Consider the following 16,331-nt stretch of genomic DNA (forward strand, 5'->3'; position numbering starts at 1 on the left):
ATTAACCCTGAAGTGTGTGCTGTACTAAAGGTTATACAGAAACTTCATCATATTCAGTAAAAGAAGTGACTGGTGCTTCTGACTTATTAAGAATATGTTTCTTCAGCACCTTTGGCGGGTTTCATGGTTTCACTTCCCCAACTCTTCACCCGCCCTCACTCTTTTGCTTTTTGCATGCATGCAGGTGTAACAACCCTCAGAATTCCAAGGAACATGTCAGTGGATCCTGATAAAGGTATTTACCCATTGCTACTGGCTTTCTTTTGGAGCCTCATGGGCAAAAGACACAGAAACACACACACACATCCTGCAGCGAATATGCTGACATTAATACTACTAAATCAACAATAGCTATTTTAGGGAAAGGGTGGTAGCTCAGTCTCAAGAGCATCCGCTATGTATGCAGAACGTCCCGGGGGAGGGGGGTTGTTCCTGAATTAGCTTCTCAGTTCCAGGTGATGATTAGCACTGGCAGAGCACAGTCTGTGTATTCCTGGATAGACACTACAATTTTACAGAAAGCAGGCTGGCAACTCTTCAACTCCCCAAACCCAAATAACATTTTGAAAGGTCCTTTAAAAAGAAAAACGAATGAGGAAGGAGAAATAAGATTACACCACTTTAGCCCAGTGCTCAAGTTCAGTTTTTCAACCACAAGACACTAAATTCCCAACCCTCTGATATTCTTAGCAGAAAGGAAATACTTTGCCTCCAAACTAATAATGCAGTATGAGAGCTGACGATTGAGCCATTCTCAGTTCCAAAGTGCTTTTTTCACAAGTGACCCCTTTGTAGCACCGTAGGGTGGTGATAAAGGTTTGTGGGAAAATATGCTCTGCTACAAGGTCTATAAAAAATACCGGAAGCTTGCAACAGGAAGCATTTTCAAATTCACATTGTTTATAGTACTAGATAAAATTCAGCTGCATCTGCTAAGGATGCCTTTTCTCAAGGCTGGAAGCGGATCTTGGGAGATCCAAAAGCAGCCAATCTTTTGAACAGCAGACTGGTTGTGGTATGCTTACAACAAATATGGTGGTTCTTCTCTGATCAACAAGTTGTAATGCAAATGTACCTTATTTCTCTTAACTGATAAGAAATAAACTCAGTTTGTGGAAATCAATTATGCCCACTTTAGCTTCAGCCTGTGTTCCCCTGCTTTTCCTCTTCCTTAAAGGGGGCAAAATCAGTATAGAATCTTGTAGCACCTTAACAATAAAGGCTGCACTCCAGAGTGGGGGAGTTAATTTGAAAACGGGGTCCTTGAGAGATTGCAAATATTAGCAACAGGTTTGCATATTTTTACTTATCAGATTTTTCCTGGAAAGAATAGAACCAGATTAAGGTGGGGATACAGACTCTGCAAAAGCAACCCCCTCCCCCCCAAAAATGTTTGCATGACTTGCACTGATCCCACAATAAACACCCAGCCAGAAGCATCCTAACATATTTTATTATGGAATAACTGTGGACATAAAGATGCTCCAAGACTCTTTGTTGATTTTGCTTCTGGAAGTTCTTAAAGGGCCAATATGCAAAGGGGTGACAGAGGACAAGATGGTTGGACAGTGTTATAGAAGCGACCAACATGAATTTGACGAAACTCCAGGAGGCAGTGGAAGACAGGCGTGCCTGGCGTGCTCTGGTCCATGGGGTCATGAAGAGTCGGACACAACTAATCGACTAAACAACAACAAAAGGGAGGGGTAAAAGGGGGAATGGGAATGGCAGCACACAAAGCTCCACAACAAATCAAAAGGTGCTTTCAGGCCATCACAATGTTTGGGTGAGATTCAATTACATACCAGCAAATTAAAGTTGTACAAACTATTCCCCATGAAATCTGCCCCCCCCATTGACTTTTTGCAGTAAGGGAAATGATGGGAAAAGGCAGCGTTTGTGCAATAGCCAGTGTCATCTAATCTCCCTGAAACAAATGCTCAGTAAACAATTTGTCTGGAAATGGCCTCAGATTCATATACTCTCTCCATCTCCATGAACCCAGTCAACTCCACTGTGTTCAATGCAGGGCAGTATTTAGCTAGCTGCACTCCTCTATTTTTGTAGCCTCAAAGGCCCAGTAGCAGTCCTGTGTGGCTAGCAGATGGGTGAGTAGCTTGACACTCCTGCGCTCACCCGGAGGCAACTGCTGCACTCTCTGCAAATGAGCAGGGAAACTGCACATTACAAGCCTTTTATTACAACCAGATTGTGAAAGAGATGCAGTATCAGCAGCAGTAGACAGAGGCCACATTCTCCCTACACATTTAAAGCACTATGATACTATGTTACACAGTCATGACTTTCCCCAAAGAATTTTGAGAACTAGTTTAAGGGTGCTGAACATTGCTAAGAAAACCCTATTCCCCCTCAAAGAACTACAGTTCCCAGAGTAGTTTAATAACCAGTCCCTCTTCCCAGGGAACTCTGGAAATTGTAACTCTGTAAAGGGAATAAGAGTCTCCTAACAACTCTCAGCACTCTTATCAAACTATACTCCCTAGAATTCTTTACCATGACTACTTAAAATGGGGTCATGGTGCTTTAAACGTATGGTATGGATTTATTTTTGTTAAGTGTATGTTGCCTAATTATAAATAAAAACCCTCAAAGGATGCGCAAGGATAATTTCAGATACTGGTGCAGTCTATGGGTGCAACTTCCTATAAAAATCCTTTGCCTGATTTCCGTCTCGTGGACAGCTGATGAACTCTCATCCCCCCCGCAAAGGGTCAAAAGCCACAAAGGTCAGCTGGGAGATGGCAGTTCATTGCATGGCTGGCGGGAAGCTTCATGGGGGTTGCAATCACAGAATTTCCAGGAGGCTGATAACAGAAGGCCCATGACTTGGGAGATTTCCCAGCAACTGCTGCCTACCAACCCCACCTAAGGGAGACAGTGTTCCTAATGGCAGGCATTCATGATGCCATGCTGTAAAACCTTCAGAGAAAGGGATTTTCTGTCCTGTAATGGGTACACATTATTATTCTTATTACACTATCCCCCTTTCTTGAAGTCAGTCAAGCCAAGCAAAATGACTTTAGTTAGTTAGCTACATATTTCTTGAGGTATTCACATCCTACCTTCCTATCTGGTCAGCATAACCCACAAAATTAGCAACACAATATAATAAAAAATAATAATATGGGAAATAAAACAGCCTAGCAGACAAAACAGGGATGAGGAGCCTTTTTCAGAGTAAAAGGGCTGAACTTCCCCCATGGATAACCTTCCAAAGACCGCATACCACTGGCGGACTAGGCCAGAGGCTGATATCATGTTGGAGAAATACAGTAAATACCTATTTGTTTAGGCTATGGTGCAGAAGGACCTAAGAAGAGTCTGTTGGATCGGGCCAGTGGCCCATCTACTTCCGTTCTCACACCAGATGCCTCTGGGAAGCATGCAAGCAGGAACTGTGTGCAGCAGCACTCTCAAAGCCTGAGGCTTCCATGACCCAGGGCTAGCATGAGGCATTATGGCACCTGGGGCAAACCACCAAATGGTACCCCTCCCTGCCAGGGAAGAAAGGGTGAGTGAAGAGTCATAAGGGCCAAACTCTCCACAATTTTATTGCAGTTATTAACTTGCAGTTCCATAAGCATGCAGAAAGTCAACGAGCCAGTATTTAAAAGACACAAAACCAAAACAAATAAAATTAAGTAAGTTGCCTCTATCTATACCAACAAGAAAGAAAAGTGGGAGGTTCTAAGAAACCAGTGTGGCTGCATAAGAAGCTCACAGATGAGCTGAGAGTTAAGAAGGGCATGTATAAGAACTGGAGGAAAGGGGAAATCACAAAGGAGAACTGGGCACAAGGTAACAAAATGAATTTCAATAGGGATAAATGCACGGTTCTGCACTTAGGCAAGAAGAACCAGATGCACAAATCTAGGATGGGGGACACCTGGCTTACTAGCAGTACATGTGAAAAGGATCTAGGGGTCTTGGTGGACAACAAGCTTAACATGAGGCAACAGTGTGATGCAGCAGCAAAAAATGCTGGTGCTATTCTAGGCTGCATCAACAGAAGTATAGTGTCCAGATGAAGGGAAGTAATAGTACCAGTCTATTCTGCCTGAGTCAGAACACACCTGGAATACTGTGTCCAATTCTGGGCACCACAATTTAAGAAGGATGTTGACAAGAACATGTGCAGACAAGGGCAACAAAGATGATCAAGGGCAGGGGTTGACAACCTAAGGCCAAGTGGGCCACAAGCGGCCCATGGGGGTTGTTTTACCAGCCCACGAGCTGTCTCCAAACCATACTGGCCACTCAGTGAGTCCCAGTGCGCTGCACTAAACCGGTGCAGTGTGGCGCAGGGACTTGCTTCCATGGTGCTGGAAATCACGTCTGCGCATGCACAGACGCCAAAAAATGCATTTGCGCAGATGCCAGAAATTGTGTCTGCGCAGACGCAGACACTGGAAATCTCACACACGCCTGCTATCTGGCTCACGGAGGGGGCTCCGTGGCAGTGAACTGGCCCAGGCAAGGTAAACCTTGCCAACCCCTGATCAAGGGTCTGGAAACTAAGCCTTATGAGAAGTGCTTGAAGGAGCTGGGTATGTTTAGCCTGGAAAAGACGAGACTGAGAGGAGATATGATAGCCATCTTCAAATATCTTAAGGACTATCACATGGAGGAGGGAGCATGCTTGTTTTCTCCTGCTCTGGAGGGTAGGACTCGAACCACTAGCTTCAAGTTGCAAGAAAGGAGATTCCGACTAAACATTCAGGAAAACTTTCTGACAGGTAGAGCTGTCCAGCAGTCGTACAGACTCCCATGAGAGGTGGTGAACTCTCCTTCCTTGGAGGTTTTTAAACAGAAGTTGGATGGCCATCTGTCATGGATGCTTTAGCTGAGATTCCTGCATTGAAGGGGGTTGGACTAGATGACCTTTGGAGTCCCTTCCAACTCTTAAGATTCTATGAATCTATCTTTCATCTCGAGAACAAACCCTGGAAGCTCATGGAATCCATTAACCAGGCCTGCCTTTAACAAGTCTCTCATGCCAATAGGCCATTTTTAATAGATCTCCTTTTCTTTTGTTACGTATGTGCACAATCTTGCAAACAGCACATTTTTGCTGTACTGTGTTCCAAAAGGTTAAAAAGAGATCCTGGGTTTTAAGATATTTTTGCAGTACTTTTCACAGGACAGAAACAGCAACTGCAATTAACTAAGAAAGGAATAAAAGAAGAGTACGATATTAGTTTCAAAAGAAATAAAAAGTGATGCTGCGACCAATCTTTTTTACCCTGAAACTATGGGCAGCAAGAAGATCAAATCCTCTGGAGAGTTAACTGGGAGGTGGTCATTCTGCCCCTCCAGAAGTGAACTGGCATACCATATAAATTTCAGCTACAGTCCAGAATCACAGAATGCTTAAAATAGCACTATGCAATGCATTGTTTTTAGGTTTTACATTCCCCACCCTCTAATATGTTGTGTAGCACAAACACAGTTTCTAAATCACTGGACAACGCCCTACTGGGTGACACTACAATATGTACCTGAACTCTACATGTGTACAATGTGTATAAAGGCTTCCTCACCCCTCCCTTGTTCTTTAAAAATCTAGGCAGCCACAGTAGGTCAGAAGTACTTGGATCACAGCCCAAATCAGATTAAATTCTCATCACACTTCTTTGGCAATAAATGCCACTGAATCCTCAGTGAGGATTACTTCCAAGTAAATGTGTTTAGTGCAGAAGTGCCAAATACCGTAGTTTAAATCCTGTTACTTCAACTAAACTGGGCTGTGAGTTATGTTCTGTCTTCAGTCAATTGCCAATTCATTCAAGAATGTGTTTTATTATTTACATAAAGTGCCTGAGATTTCTCCTCCTCCTCCTCTATTTCTCTCCCATAAATGTGTAGTGCTTAGAAAAGGAGACGGCATGGGATGTTTTAGCGCTGCCAGATCTTCAGGTCTCACCTGAAGTCTCCAGGTTTCCCGGGCCCTCTCCAGGTGGCAAGTGGAAGGCTTAATTCTCCAGGTGAGTGGAAGCCCCTTTAATTAAATAATAACAATTAAGAAGACTGTGCATGCAGCTTGCAAGCTTCAGCCCAGCAGAATCTAGCCGCAAATTCTAGCATAGACATTTGGGGGGGGGGTAGGTGCTTGCCCTCCTTAGCTCACCTTTCCCAATTAGCCTCCATCACTGTTATTTTACTGGGACACCCCATGAAGTATGACAGAATGGCTAGTTGGCTGAAACTCCAGCCGACGGAATGAGGAATTCAATTCAGTTCACATTTAAAGCTTAATTTATCATATTTCAACTTTTCAAAACAAAATCTGAACTGAAACACAGTCATCCTTCAAAATCCCAATTTTTTCAATGCAGCTTCTCTAACCAAATGATGTTAACAAAAATGCACCTATTAGGGGAAAGTGAGCCGAAAAATGAATGAATACCGGTATATTAGTGAAAAGAACATACAAAATGTGTTATATTAGTAAAGGTTGTTTGCGAAAATATGTGCATTTGTCAAAACTGCATACAAAAATGTGTCCATTAGGAGAAATTCATATTAAAATCATAGAATCATAGAATCATAGAGTTGGAAGAGACCACAAGGGCCATCGAGTCCAACCCCCTGCCAAGCAGGAAACACCATCAGAGCACTCCTGACATATGGTTGTCAAGCCTCTGCTTAAAGACCTCCAAAGTAGGAGACTCCACCACACTCCTTGGCAGCAAATTCCACTGTCCAACAGCTCTTACTGTCAGGAAGTTCTTCCTAATGTTTAGGTGGAATCTTCTTTCTTGTAGTTTGGCTCCATTGCTCCGTGTCCGCTTCTCTGGAGCAGCAGAAAACAGCCTTTCTCCCTCCTCCTTTTATATATTTGAACAAGGCTATCATATCACCCCTTAACCTCCTCTTCTCCAGGCTAAACATGCCCAGCTCCCTTAGCCGTTCCTCATAAGGCATCGTTTCCAGGCCTTTGACCATTTTGGTTGCCCTCCTCTGGACACGTTCCAGTTTGTCAGTGTCCTTCTTGAATTGTGGTGCCCAGAACTGGACACAGTACTCCAGGTGAGGTCTGACCAGAGCAGAATACAGTGGCACTATTACTTCCCTTGATCTAGATGCTATACTCCTATTGATGAGGCCCAGAATTGCATTGGCTTTTTTAGCTGCCGCGTCACACTGTTGGCTCATGTCAAGTTTGTGGTCAACCAAGACTCCTAGATCCTTTTCACATGTACTGCTCTCAAGCCAGGTGTCACCCATCTTGTATTTGTGCCTCTCATTTTTTTTGCCCAAGTGCAATACTTTACATTTCTCCCTGTTAAAATTCATCTTGTTTGTTTTGGCCCAGTTTTCTAATCTGTCAAGGTCGTTTTGAAGTGTGATCCTGTCCTCTGGGGTGTTAGCCACCTCTCCCAGTTTCATGAGAATTTATAAGTTTCTCAATAAGTTTCAGGAGAATTTATTCATAGATTGTCAAAGAAATGTGGAAAATTGAATTTAAAATTGGAAAGATGAAAAACTGAGAGAACCAAAACTGACAGATCGTTCCACACCTATTCTGCTTTCAGCATATTGCAGGTTCTACTTGTCTTTGCTATCTTTGCCTTAAATAAACAAATAAATTAAAATTATGTAAGTATAAACTGGTGATTTGGGAGGGACCTCAAAATTGTGCAATAAGTGACTATGAGGCCACTGAGAGATGAGGGGGAATGGAATGGCTTATCTTGGAAAAGGTTATGACTGAACCCTGAACAAGGTGACACCCATACTGCAACATTTCATTGCAGCTACCAACTTATATCTTTTTCTGGAACAAAACAGGAAAAGTCATTTAGAAAAGCTACTTTCCTTTTTTGGCTAATTGGCTTCAGCACTGTTAAACAGCTCTACATTTCAAAACAAACTAACAAGTTCTTAGCCTAGGAGTTTACAAATTTGAAATTAAATTTCTTTTTACTAGGCTCTGAATGGGGTGGTTTTTTTAGGGTGAGGTGGAGAAAACGGAATGGGTGTCCTAAGAATCTGATTCCTCCTATAAAATATCAATAGGGGCAAGGATTTTATTGGCTAAAATTATCAACTAATCCCACTAACAAATGTTTGAGAATAAGAGGATGGATTATTTCAACCAGATTTGCTTCTTCTTATGCAATAACGTTTCTTCATTTACCAGCCTGTCTTCACCTTTATATTTTAATGCTCCGAAGATGATACTCAAGTTGTCATTAACCTCCATAGGAGCAGAACAGGTTTTGGATTTTTGTGTGAAGCAGTCAACGTTCAAAACTTTGTTTAGCTTTCTTTTAAAATGTGAAATATTTTCTTCCAGCATTATTTCTGGGTGAACATGAGCCTATGCATTGCTTCATCTGAAAACAATTGACAAGTAATGGAGAAGGGAGAATTATTTTATCCCTTGTTTCCGTTTGTAGTTACAAGAAACGCTGGCCAATGGCATTGAATATTGAATACCATTGAGCTGTGCAGAACCACTGAGGATACACTGTTAAAACACATCATTGTCTAGTATAAATATAGGTATGATCCATTTGGTAGTGTTGCACAAAAGGGATACAGTATAAGCCCAGATCTGAAAAGGTTAATGAACTCTGTAAAATATAGCTGCAGATCTTTTGCATAATTCTTTGGGAAGAGTTTGTTCAATTATAGGCCGCATTAAAGGTGCATCTGGTAGAAAGAATTTGCATATAATTGATGGATGTGTTGTACATTTTGTCTTAGATCAGTGGTTACCAAACTCCCCACCCCCACGCGATTTGTCTGCCTGTTGTATCAATTGCAATGTGCTATGGTAGATGCCGTATGATTTTTTCAGCGTATTTTACTGCTTCTTTTATTTCTTATATTGTATGAGAATTCTATGTCCCACTTGCAGGTTTCCCACAGGCCATTGTGAGAACAGGATGCTAGACTACATGGGCCATTGGCCTGATCCAGAAGGCTCTTCTTATGTTCTTACATAAGAAATACAATAAACAATTAAAATACAATTAAAAATCAATATTATTGCTTAATGCAGACATGCCACAGCCCACCTGAATATAGCTTGAAGACCACTGGTGGTCCACAGACCACAATTTGGGAAAGGAAAGGAAAGGCATATAAATGTAGGGTAAAACTGTTCCTGTATTGCTTTAAACCACCAAACTGGTGTATTATTAGAAAGATACCTATTTTAGTTAGGAAAAGGTTTTCAGCAAACTTGCAGAGGCAAAAATATCAGCATGAACAATAATTTTGAGACTATCCAAGTGAATATTGATACTTTGAACTGCTTTATTCTTAGAACTATCCTAACAGTGCCATGGGGTGATCAGAGTGAAGAGTTAATGATGTATTGAAAACAGCGTTGGCTCCTGCTGGTCATGGTGACAGGGCTTCTTTGGAGGGGAGGGCAAGTCTTGGGGAGGGGTCTGGCCAGCCTAATTCTGTCCCTTAAACACCCCATTTTGGGACCCAATTCTGGCTAAATTAGTAGCTTTCCATTTACAGTGGTACCTCGGGTTAAGTACTTAATTTGTTCCGGAGGTCCGTTCTTAACCTGAAACTGTTCTTAACCTGAAGCACCACTTTAGCTAATGGGGCCTCCTGCTGCTGCCGCACCACCGGAGCACGATTTCTGTTCTCATCCTGAAGCAAAGTTCTTAACCTGAAGCACTATTTCTGGGTTAGCGGAGTCTGTAACCTGAAGCGTATGTAACCTGAAGCGTATGTAAGCCGAGGTACCACTGTACTCTGGTGGAGGTCCTGCATCTGCAGCAGCAGCACAGTCCTCCATCAGCAATGCTTCATACTAACCCCCACCCCAGCCATTAACATCCATGTGGGTCAGGATTGCTCTCTAAATTAGATTATCTGGTTTGGATTTGTTTATTTTTTTAAAAAAACCCCCACCAATTATACAAAACAGAAACGAATGAAGCACACACTTGCTGAGCCCTGGTAACCCTCAAAGTTTGGAATCTCTTGCAGGAGCAAAGCAGGTTTTTAAAGTCTCCTTTTTAAAGCCAATGCACTGGCAGAGGAAGTACTAGAAGTAAATTTATCAGCACCTTTGCCGTTGGCTCTGCTGTAATGAGCAAACAAGAAATAACTCGAATGACTCCCCTATCAGCTGTGAGAAGAAAGCACGTGACAATCATGAAACCTAGAGTACATTAGACTGCACCGCTGCTGCCAAAATTTGATAACTACATGTTTGTAAAGTGTACAGCCCTTTAAAAACAAAGCATGGACTTTCTTCCACAGTCCACACATTTTGTAAAAGGCACAGATGATTCAAGGAAACTACAGAGGGGAGGACAACAAGAATTCTGCTGTATGTTACAGGGGGATCAAAAGAGAAGTGAACAAGTTGGTGTAATGGTTGGCATGTTTGTGATTACCGTATTTTTTGCTCTATAAGACTCACTTTTCCCCCTCCTAAAAAGTAAGGGGAAATGTGTGTGCGTCTTATGGAGCGAATGCAGGCTGCGCAGCTATCCCAGAAGCCAGAACAGCAAGAGGGATTGCTGCTTTCACTGCACAGCGATCCCTCTTGCTGTTCTGGCTTCTGAGATTCAGAAATATTTTTTTTCTTGTTTTCCTCCTCCAAAAACTAGGTGTGTCTTGTGGTCTGGTGCATCTTATAGAGCGAAAAATACGGTACTTTGGGATCCAGGTCCAAATCCTGTGCTGCCATGAAATTCACTCACCAGAGGGAGGCCTTCTTGATAGTTCCACTGCCCTTAGAAGCTGGGATAGCAGACCCTAAGTTGTGAAATTCTCTCCCCACAGCAAATTCTGAAGATGCACCTCTTTCTCCTGGCCTTTGATCGTTGAGATGTATATTTTTAGGACCTACCCTATTCTTGAGATCTTGTGTGTGATTTGTTTTAAACTGCTTTTAATGTTGCGATTCAAAGTCTTCTGACCTGCTCTGGAACCCTAGGGTGAAGGACATAATAATGGTAATAATAATGATAATACAGTAATAATAATAATAAAATTAACTGAATTTACCTTTCAGGGTGGTCGTGAAATAGAAGATCTCTATTGCGCTTCCTTTTTATTTATAATAAACTAAACAAGTGATAGATCTATGAGAATAGTGCTGTGGTGAATTTTTTTTCCTGTGGGGATGGTTGGGGGACCATTTCCCAGCAATTAATTTAAAAAATTGCATTTGAAAATTATCAAATGGGAGAGAAAATTATGGTTGGGGAAGGATATTGCTTTTATGTGTTTATCTTTGAGGTAGCTGAGAGGTTTTGTAATAAGGTTGCTTTAAATGGACGATGTGGATATGACCTTTCTTTCATCCTACACATCACCTCACCAGAGGTCTACATTCTGCACCCTTCCCAGAAATCAAACTTTTAGTGTGGCAGCACTCACACTTTGGAACTCCCCGCTTATTGATATCAGGTAGCTCCTTCACTGTATTCGTTTTAGCACCTGCTAAAAACATTTTTACCTAGGCAAGCCTGCCAGACATGTAGAAGCTAACATGTGTTTTAATCTGGATTTAGTTTACTGAGTTGTTGGGGGGGTGGATATTTTAAATACTTGTTTTAAACTGCCTATTTTACTGGTAATTTTATTGTTATATTTATTTAGTTGGGGGGCAAACAGCTTTGAGGTTTTATTACAATTAAGCAGTAAATAAATGTTGTTAGATAAATATATTATTCACCTTGGAGTTCAAAAAGGGAGTAAAAACAGGGCTAAAGTGGCTAAAATGTTTGGCAAAGATGGTGCCCCCTGCTCTGGGATTGTGTGAGCAATGAAGAGTGGGTTGTTTTATTTATTTATACAAGTATTTATATGCTGCTCTTTCCCATTAAGAGCTGTGTACAACAACGTAAAAATATTTAAAAGCAATACAATTAATTAACATGTTTAAGTAAAGTGAATGTGCAGAGGGAGACAGAGGGAGGTAGCTGCACTCATGGGACTTTTTTCACATCTGCAAGCATGGGGAGCCTGGTATGCTGCTAAGTCTTGGAGAACCATTCCCTGGAACTAAAAAAGCACAACCCACAATCCTGTGCCACTTTGCAATGCTAAGGTAAACTCAAAACACAACATCTACTGAAATCCTAAAGCATCCTGAAAGTGAGGCAGAAAAATTGAAGACTTTTTTTGTGTGCAAGGGAAGATAACTATTGAGTAATTGTAGGGCAGATTTTGGCACAGCATTCATGAAATTGTGGATCACATTCCAGCGGCAGGGAGGGTTTTGAAAGTCCTATGCCTGTTTACTGATCACCACGAAAGAAGAGCATAATACAGAGGGGAAAGCAGTTAATCATGTGATTAGCTGATGGTTCAAGAATGCAGTGACTTGGAGCCTTCTCATCAGAGCTCTTGTCTACAGTTTTGTAAATGTAATCATGTGAGTCTATTAGTCAAATCTGCTACCACATCAAGAATGGCAAACTGTCTGCATAGCAATCACTTCCTGTAAACATACTACTGTGTATATCCTTAACAGAGGCAAAAAGAAAGAAATCTGCAGGACTCAACCAACCTGTGTGCTTGCATTTCCTTATTCCACTTGCCACTGAGTTAAAATTGAAACAGCTCAGAAACAAGCAAAGAATCCCCCAGTCTTCCTGAGAACTGCAAATGAAGATCATTTCTACCTAGAAGACTTTAATACAGTAGACTTCTCCAAACAGAATCCTGTTTATCCTCCCATCTTTTGGTCATACTAATAGGCATGTGAGATTAATTAACATAGGTATTGGGGCAGAGTCTCTCTTTACACACACACACACACACACACACACACACAATTTCCTGGTGCAGCTGCAGAGTTCTGAACAATATGTTCTATGGAACTTTTGGAATAGGGTGTTTTTACAATAATGGTCATATTTAATATATAAAGAGCACACACACAGACACACTGTGACATTTAGTGTTCCTATCAGAACAATCCTAACCCCCAGATATGCTGGCTGGAGGCAATCAGGATTGTGCCCCACAACTAGCAGAGAGAAGATCCCTGAGCTTAGCTTTAAATACCAGTGGTAGCTGGCATTAGGCTTTGTAATGTGGTCTTATGGGAGGTGGGACAGAAGTGGGGTTCTCTGGCGAGCCCACCCACTACCACCCATATCAGCTTAGAAATGGTATAAACACCCCCCTCCCTGAAACTAGTGGCTCGTGGAAAATGGGTGGGTGGAAGTTTTGGTCAGCGTCAGCTGGCAAAACTTTGGAAGTGCTCAACAGCCTCACTTAGGATTTGCAAAGTAAGGAGCAATACCAGTTCCAAATCAGTATTAATACTTAAGCATATTCCATTTACAGTTTTATCACATTCACTTTTATCCCAGTTTTAGAGGACTCTTAGGCAAGTTATTTATTTGATAAAATATTTGATCCCCCCACCTAATTTTGCTACCCTATGTAATGTGTAATGTGTAAGTTAGCACTTTAATACTATTATTTAATTATACTTTTTTTTAAAAAAACATGACAATGGGCAACAACCTGTGATCACATAGGCAATAAGAAAGGTATACAACTTGGACATGCATTACTAGTATTTAAACAATACTTTTACTAATGGCGTATACATATAAACCTTAAGGGGAGGGGAGGAGAAGGAAAACCTTTTTTTTTCAGGAACATGATTTGTTTAATCCCTGTGAAACACTTCAGAATGTCAATACATTCTATACAAATATACTAATATAAGTAATTAAATTTCCTTTGATCTTTCAAATTATAAACTGAAATTCACATATGCACTTATTGTACTTATGTATAATCTGAAAAGGGCAAGTAGTAATTTAAAATAACTATTAGTAAGCAGGACAGATAAGAAGTTTCTCCCAGCCCTTAAGCTACAGTACTGTTCTACTCTCCTGGCTTGTTGTTTTAAGTTGGACGTGGTGGGTTGATCTGACAAATAACAGCACAAAGTTTACCCTCTCTGTCCCTTCTGTGCATGGTTTTTATTTATACTGAAGAAATAAGTTGCTGCAACAACTGTTAAAAGGTGGATACAAAAGGAAGGCAAAAGAAGAGAACTAGCATATTTGTACATATTGATGCCTCCCATGTATTAAAATGAGCAGAACTATGAAGCCCTGTACATCTCCATGACTAATGGAACCAATCAGCAAAACATAATGGGTGGTATTCAACTAAGTTTTACTCAAGAGTGGACTTATTGAAATTAATGAACCTAACAACCTTATGGTGTCTGCTCTGGGTAAAACGTAATTGAATACCACCAAATAGGATTAATGAGTGCATCAATGTGATATCTGTGATATATTTTAAGAGTGTATTAACAAAATCCCCTAACTTCTGAATATGTAAATTGCATATTTTATTAAACAGCAAAGCATGAGCAGAGGGGACTCTTCATCCTAGAAATGCCTTAAAGATATGTGGTGGCTTGCCATATGTAGCCCTGAACTTGTGTCCTTTAGATAGCTGGGGTCCTACTCATTTTCATAAAGCAACTTACACTTCAATACCTGTTGGAAGACTGGTTGAATTATATATATTTATTTAGCAATAAATATAGTGAGAAGGGATGTGGGTGGCGCTGTGGGTTAAACCACAGAGCCTAGGACTTGCCAATCAGAAGGTTGGTAGTTTGAATCCCCGCGATGGGGTGAGCTCCCGTTCCTCTGTCCCTGCTGCCGCCAACCTAGCAGTTCAAAAGCACGTCAAAGTGCAAGTAGATAAATAGGTACCGCTCGGGAGGGAAGGTAAACGGCGTTTCTGTGAGCTGCTCTGGTTCGCCAGAAGCAGCTTAGTCATGCTGGCCACATGACCCGGAAGCTGTACGCCAGCTGCCTTGGCTAATAAAGCGAGATGAGCGCCGCAACCCCAGAGTCGGCCATGACTGGACCTAATGGTCAGGGGTCCCTTTACCTTTACTTTTATAATGAGAAGCCAGCGTATGTGTGATGTGATCTAGAGGAGAAAACTGCAGGCTGGAAATGCAGAGAGTGAGTAATATGGGAGAAACAATATCCTTTTGGTATTTTAATACTATGACCCGTACATCGCAGGCTCAGATTGTATATATGTGTAAATAAACCATCATAAGGACACCAGTCTTCTCTGTGCCTCATTCCCAAAAGGAAACACAACCCCCAGGAATGCACCTGGAACTCTTGGAATGGCACATTGCTCAGAGATTGGGATGGTGTACAAAAATACGTCAGTCACCATAATGTGTTTCATCTATTATAATGGAGCTACATTTTATTTTGTAAGAGCTTGTAAAACTAGCTTCTGTTTTCTACCAAAATACCCAACCAGCAAAATTAATTAATGCACCCTCAGCCCAGGACTCTCACTGTCCAACATTAAAGAACCAGGGAAAACACCATCCCTTCCTAAAATACATGATGAAACATACAGATTTTAAACAATATTTCCAAATTTGTTTCCTCAGTCAGGAACACAACAACCTTGAGTCTTTAAGCTGCATGAAAGCCAAGGATCTCATGAATCCATGAGCTAAAACTTAAAAGTGAAAAGTATATAAGTGAGATAGTAAAATTATGTGGGGTTTGCATGACACTTCCTACTGACCACTCTGAATGGTGATTCAAAGCTGAATACAGTTTTCCAAGAACTGGTATGTCAGGTTTAATCCCCAGTGAACAACACATTCCATTTGCATAGTACTACTAACAGCAGCATTCGTTTACACCACACTACCCAAGTGATCAAAATTATGTGTGCCTTCTGAGTTTTGAGTCCATGTAAAGATATGCAAGCATAAACAAGGTTTCCATGGTGCAATCTGTAGCGTGCCCAAGCTACAACTTGACAAAGGATAACCCTGAAGCTTCCGAGTTTCTCCTTAACTCACATTTTAACCTCCAAAAGCAAGCAGGCAAAGGCTATGCAATGCTTAGTTGACACTAGTTATAAATTGCTAATGGAATGATAAACTGTATTTGCAGGAACAGGGCAGGGATACTATGGAAAACATTGCATAGTGGTTACAAGGATGAGCGCTGTGTTGATCCCAAAGCTAAGGATATAAAATGGTTCCCTTTTTTACTGAGTCATACAGGCTCCTTTTGTTCCTGTCTGAGGATACATGGTTGTGGCTCAATCATAGCCTCTGCCTGTGCCCTGTGCAGCTTCTCATACTGCATGGTTTAGTGCTGTTGTTAGTCCAAGGCAGTCCTCCCAAATTCAGGGGAGTACTCTTATCTGTCTACATAATTGCAGTTGCCAGCATTCTCTTTTTCTCGCATTCTTTATCACCCAAGATACTGTCACACTCCAGTGTTGCCAGATTACTGATATTAGATATTTATCCCAAAGCCTACAGATTCTTGTTTTCTGAT

The 16,331-nt window shown here is 41.3% G+C and overlaps 1 long non-coding RNA gene across 1 annotated transcript; it reads right to left on the bottom strand.

Annotated features, from left to right (window-relative positions):
- Nucleotides 1-1,434: 1,434 nt before the first annotated feature.
- LOC310709170 lies at nt 1,435-9,231 on the bottom strand. The gene is made up of 2 exons (XR_014527383.1): nt 9,048-9,231; nt 1,435-1,683 (listed from the first exon to the last, which is right to left on the bottom strand). It is a non-coding gene; the product is annotated as an uncharacterized lncRNA (long non-coding RNA).
- Nucleotides 9,232-16,331: the final 7,100 nt, after the last annotated feature.

Source organism: Podarcis liolepis (genome assembly GCF_965112155.1).
Source record: "Podarcis liolepis genome assembly, chromosome: 6".
In the NCBI taxonomy this organism is placed as follows: domain Eukaryota; kingdom Metazoa; phylum Chordata; class Lepidosauria; order Squamata; family Lacertidae; genus Podarcis; species Podarcis liolepis.